This window comes from Ursus americanus, chromosome 13 (genome assembly GCF_024610735.1).
Source record: "Ursus americanus isolate L20-20 chromosome 13, mUrsAme1.1.p, whole genome shotgun sequence".
In the NCBI taxonomy this organism is placed as follows: domain Eukaryota; kingdom Metazoa; phylum Chordata; class Mammalia; order Carnivora; family Ursidae; genus Ursus; species Ursus americanus.
Window position 1 is genome coordinate 65,540,733 of NC_142139.1, and position 6,518 is coordinate 65,547,250.

Consider the following 6,518-nt stretch of genomic DNA (forward strand, 5'->3'; position numbering starts at 1 on the left):
CATATGCCATCGTGTGGATATATACTACGTTTTCTTTGTCCATTCTTCAGCTAATGGGCATCTACATTGTTTCCATTTTTGGCCATTACAAGTAATGTGTGGACATATGTTTTGTGTGGACTTGTGTTTTCCATTCTCTTGGGTATCTATCTCCGTAGGAAGTGGGTTCGGTGGTGCATGCATGAACTCTGTTTAACCTTGTGAGGAGCCACTAGGCTATTTTTCAGTGGAGCTGTACCATTTTGCATTGTCATCAGAGGTGCCAGAGGGTTCCATCGTTCCATATCCTTGGCAACACTTGTTATTGTTGGTCTTTTAACTTAGCCACCCTAATAGGGGTGAAGTGATATCTCATTGTGGTTTTGATTTGCATTTCCCTGATGACCAATGATACCGAGCATCTTTTCATGTGCTTGCTCGCTATTGTTATATCTTCTTAGGAGAACTGTCTTTAGATCCTTTGCCCATTTTTGACTGGGTTACTTGTCTTTGTATCATTGAGTTGTAAAAGTTCTTTATACGTTCAAAATACAAGTCCCTTATCAGATACATGATCTACAATTTTTTTCTCCCGTTCTGTGGTGGTCTTTTCACTTTCTTGATGATGCTCTTTGAAACACAAGTTTTTAACTTGGATGTCCAGTCTTATTTTTTCTCTTGTTACTTGTGCATCCTAGAAATCTCCCTTTCAACACTGCCCTTAAGCCCAGGTATCCCAATTTTTGGATTGGCTCGGACATGGGGCAGTTCACCTGTTGACAGGAAGCCCTAGTGCACGAGTGTCCTCTTCTTTTGAACCCTCTCCCACCCTAGCCTTCTACTCTTGCTTGACCCCATGTCAGTCTCCTCCTTGTTACCACATCCAGGCTGAAGGCAGCAGTCCACTGGGCAGCCTCCCCTCTACGGCTTCTCCCACCTTCAGTCTATCCCATGTGTTGATGCCAGAAGCACCATCCTTCAGTCTCACCTTTCACTCAGGTGACTCCACTCCTTCCTGTCCAGGTACATTTCTCCAGGTCACAGCTCGGAGCTCATTACCCAGCTCTGCTTCTATTACCTGGAGTTCCTGACCTCCACACACACGTAGCTCCTGCCAGCCCAGGCTTCTCGTGACATGTTCAGCCCACTGCCTGGCTTCACACAGCTGGCTGGGTTGGTTGGTTGATTGGTTGGTTGGCTATTTTTATTGGAGTGTTCTGGCATCTGTTGCACTGCTGATTCTGGTTACATTGGCCCCACCACGTACGTGCTGTGTCTCCCCGGGCACACTCTTTACTTCCCTGAGCTTGTGTCCTCATCTGTAAACATGGGCATCATTCCCGCCTCATAAAGGTCTGATGTAGCGTGCCTGTGAGTGCTGTCCCACAGCGAGCTCTTGGGGATGGCAGCCACCAGAAGCGTGCTCGCCAACACCAAAGGAGATAACTTAAGGTCCCCTCATTGATCTCCCTGGCTTCCCGTCCCTGCCGTGTCGGCCACCGGTTATTTTTAGGTCACAATGTTCTATTTAGTTTCATCGGCCCTCTCCTTCCTTGCCTCTTTCTGCTAGTGGAGGATGAAATTTCTCTCAACTGAGTTTCATCATCTGTGTGTTGATCAAACAGTGGAAGTTTCTCACCACCCCCACGATTCGCGGAGCAGCCATGCCAGGGTTCTGGGCACAGAGTGACTGTGCTGTCCTGGGCTTTTCCCAGCTCCTTGGAGTGACGTCTAAGGGCCCTCCACGGCAGCTTTTGCCCACTCTGCCGCCCCTCTCCCCCCAGACTGCCCAGCCTTCCCAAGCCCCTGCAGACTTGTACACCTCTGGGAGCTGCTTCCCCTTGTTTCCTCAGCCCGCAGGGCCTGTTGCCCTCCTTCACTTGCCTTCAGTCGTCCTGGGCTCGGTGCTACCTTCCGAGACCTGCCCAAGGCTTCCCTGGCTGCCATCACACATTGGCGTAACCAGGATGATGGGATGTGGACACTGGAGTTCAGGGAAGCTGTCCCTGAAAACTCCACACAACGGGCAACATCTTTGGTAAGGAGAAAGCAGCCTGGCACCTGAAATCTAGGTTCCTGGATCCAGGTACCGACCTCATGATTTCTCAGCTATCAGCGCCTTTTGAACATGGTGTTCTCATCTAAAATGAGGATTAGGGTATCTACCTCCAACTGTCGAGATCAAATGTGGTAATTTTGGGGGGGTACAAATACCATGTATTATATCCTAAACATAGGGCAGCTCTAATATATATTGGCCAGTTCTTCAGGAAGTGGGAAATTCTGAATGTTGACATATGATGCACATTAATGAATCCCAAAGGAAATTGAGAAATAGAAATTCCTGATCTTGGGAGTGCTCAAATTTCTTGAGATTTTTTAACCAGGATCTATACATACAGGATACAGGCTTATGAAAAATTTCAGCACTGTGGGAAAAGGATTATGTCATAGTGACCGAGAAAAATAGTGTTCAGAGTTACACATGCAGACATGCAACACACACAAAAAGACCAGCAGGTTCTTGTCTATAATTTGTGTCTATTGTGTGAGTTGATAATCCATTTACATGGCTGTAAATTTTAAAAGTACTTGAACAGTCTCCCACTTCTGCCCACATACTCAGTTCCTCTCCTGTGGACCATTTAAATTACCATTTAAAAAAAATCCTTCCAGAGATATTTAATGCATAGCACATATTCTGTTCATGAGTATATTCTGGTTCCCCCAATACACTGTCACTTAAGAGCATATACTCCAGATCGGTATCCCTAAGCAACACTACCAAGAGGAGAATACTCAAAATAAAGGATGTTATTAAAGTAATTTCCTGTAGTCAAGGGGGAGGTATGCCATGGATGTTTTCATGCAGTCAGCTTAGCTGGTGGATTTAGCTTTTCACTGGTATTTAAGTATTTCATGCTAGGTTTTAAAACAGGGGGGACATAAAAGAATTTAGTCGCTCCTGACATTAGAAGATAAACCTGAGACCTCAACATCTGTTTTTAAAAGTTCAATCCTCACAACAGTCTCTAGGGACCTAAATAACCTCGTGGTTACCGGGTTGGGATGTGGGACTGGACAACCTGGCTCAAAGTCTGCCCCATCCACTGTGTGACCTTGTGGCAGTTACTTCACTTCTCAGGGCCTTAGCGTCATCATGTGGAAAATGGAGATTATAAAATACCTTAAGGGCACCGGGACGTCTAAGTCGGTAGAGTGGGTGACTCTTGATCCCGGGGTTGTGAGGTTGAGCCCCATGTTGGGTGTAGCAATTGCTTTAAAATCTTAAAAAAAAAAAAAAAGATACCTTAAGACACATGGGGATAATAAGCCACCTCATAAGGTGGCTATGGGATTACAGAAGCAAATGTGTAAAACGCTTAGGATAGGTCTGGCATGTACTCCGAGGTTGAGAGTTTACCGTTGTTTCACCTGGTTATACTACTAAATAACTGTGAGACTCTAGAGAAAACCGTTCAACTTGTGTTCTGTAAAAAGGGAAACTGGGACACTTGCATAATTGTTTTCAAGGCCTCTTCCGAGTCTAACGTCCTGTGATTCACAATCTGTGTCACTAACAGAAGCCTAGCGTCCTGCACGTGGTAGAAACTGCTGCTGCAGGTGAAGTATTTAAGGACCCAGGTGTGGCACCAGGAGCTCTGCCTATGTTTTGAGTCTGGAGGAAGAAAAAACGAGTCATAACGTTCGAAGTGTAACCAAGGTTATCCCAGAGAGGGGTGGGTCTTGAAAAATGGTTGCTGCAAATAGTAATCAGTCACGCACAATAAAACATTGTCCTGATCCAGAGATGGCTCGTGTGCTTGTATGTGCGCGATTAAAGACAATGTCAAGCACCGTGAATGTGATCTTAGTGACAGCAGAGCTGGTTGGATCGGGCACAGGATTGACCGTCCGTGGTGGGGATTGTAGCATCTGCCTTCAGGGTCTCCGAAAATGCAGCTTCTCACACTAGCCTGTGCCTCCCTTTCCTTCCTCCAGCGACGACCAGAGGACTGGGCAAGATGATTTCAGCAATCGATCGGATCGCTAAAGCCTGGTGCCCCAGGGCAGAGGGAAGCTTCCCTGCTCTGGGCACTCTTTGTCCTTGTTCGTGGGTGTCACTTGGGTGGGTTCGTTTTGCTAGGGAACAGACTGAGGAAAACGGGAGATTCTGGTTTCTATGGATACTGGGCTAGCTGGGATTTGCATAATGTATTTCAGAGAACAGACAGTGTGGGGACAATGTGGACCCAGGAGGAACATAAAGGCACACAGAAACGAGGTGCAAGGCCTGGCAAGTCAAGCTCCGTTTCAGTCCTCGACTAGGAACGCGAGTCTGGGATCCGGCCCCGCACGTTGGAGAGGAGCCCCGAGGATCCGGGGAGATGGTGGGTGCACAGCGCCCCCCACAGGCACGGTCTATACTGTGGGTTCAACAAACGTCCCTGCTCTTTGGCTCCCCCTTTATCTCAGCACTTGTCGGAAGGGGTCCTTCAAGAACTGTACCTAGCGTGTGGAGCTCCCTTGTTTATTTTCAGAACATTTCGGATACGCCCTCTCATTTTAATCCCAGCCACTACGGGAGACACGTTCAGGGGTCGGCAGATCACGGGACTAGTCAGTAGCAGAGCCACACCTCAATCCCAGGTCTGGTTCCTGTCCCCAAATCCCTGGGGTTTGCGGCAGTAAATGTGGCATAACTGAGGCAATTCAGTTTGGGGGAGAGGGGTAGTGGGGAAATACTGGAGGCAGGATGGCCAGGCAGCATCGGGAAGGAATGCAGCGGGTCAGGCAGGTCGGGGGTGATGGCTGCTAGTTTATGGCTTGCTAAAGTGTAGTCACCGCGGGGCGACGAGGGGAGCGCTGGTTCAGTGCTGTGTGGCGGGACACGGGGTGGAAGTATGGAGACGGCCATTAGAGGGCGCTCTAGCTCAGGTTCTGGATGGGAGATACGGAGTCAGGAGTCAGGGCCCAGGCGTCTGGTGGGGGCCACTGGAGTCTGAGCTCTCACGTGGGGAGTGAATGGAGGGGGCAAGGGCAGCATCCTGGGAGCACTGACACATTCCGGGGTGGACCGAGGTGTCCGGGGTAGAGACGCCAGGAGTGAATGCAGAAGCGGAATCAGGGGAAGGTGACGTGACAGAAAAAATCACGTTGAAGGTAGAAGGGAGCAAGCAAGTGTTGAAAGATGCAGAGACCGGTAACATAAGAATGGGAAGTAATTCTCCAATTCCAGTTTAATCATGGCGCCTGGCAAAGCTTCTCCCAGTGTCAGTGAAGACAGAAGAGAAGATGAAAACTCACATCATCAACAAGCTGTTGGTAGAAGTTGGGAGAAATGCCCCCTAATTCTGAAGCCAGGGGAGTGGGGTTTTTAGCACCCACCCCGACTGCCTCTTGAAACACCCACCCAAGAGACCTCAAAAGCTACTCTGCCTCTCCCCTTCTCTATACTGTGAGGACCGGACACTATGAAGGTTCTGGTGTTAGACTTTGGAGTTCATAAGAGGTGGTGGTGGTGGTGTTACAAAGTCATGTTCTTGAGTCCCTCTTGCTTTATTTTTAAAATCTTGCCCCCTCCTTGCTCTATTCTCTTTTGCTGTCTGAACCTGGTCTCCGCTGTGGAATTAAAGGAGGAATATCATGCTGCGGGTCCATGGGGGACAGCACAGCAGTGACTGGGGAGCTTATTGAAATAAGTGTTTGTTGAGTAAATAAATGCATAAAGGAATGAATCAGTACTGAAGGGAAAGTGAATCTGGGAAACAAAAGTTGAGGTGGTGAGATCCAGCCATTCCCCTCGCCTGGACTTTCACTGGTGAGGTTAAGGATCAGGACATGATTTTAACCAATGGACTTTCCTTACATGTCCTAACCCTCTACTGTTCCCAAGCTGTTCTTTGAAGTGGCCAGAAATACTGGTTTCTTCTGTCCTTTATCCTGCCATACCCATTCTGGACTGCACAGCCCAGAAAACTAGCAGGTGGAAAGGAGGGGGAGGGGTGGCAGCATCCTGAGGCCAGGATGGTGTCTCTACAAAACGGGGGGGGCGGGGCAGAGGGAGCCCTACCAGGGTGCATGCAGGTTTGTAGTTTGTTGTCGCTGTGTTTCTGTTTGTATCAGTCCACTTTTTCGTAGTCTCAGGAGAGCTGCAGGCCCTGAAGATCACACCTCCACACAACAGAGCCCCCCACTTTGGTGCCTGCCGGAAGCTGGCAGGTGCTGAGAGCCGGGGCACCAGAATGTGTGCACACATTTTCTCCTGAGCAGACCTTGTGTGGGGTCGAGGGAATCCATGTGTCTAGTTACATACTACTTTCCTAAGGATGAGTTTATTGATTAAAAGCAACAGGGGTCATAAGAACATACCACAGAACAAAGGAAAAGAATCATCCCAATTCAGTGGGAGCACATACTCCTTTAAAAGGCCATCTGCAACATCCAAGAGAAATCTCTGGCATCCTCAACAAGGAGTCTTGTCTGGGTAACAGGAGCAGAGAGAGCAGGAGGGGAGCAAGCAACCATGGGGGGGGGGG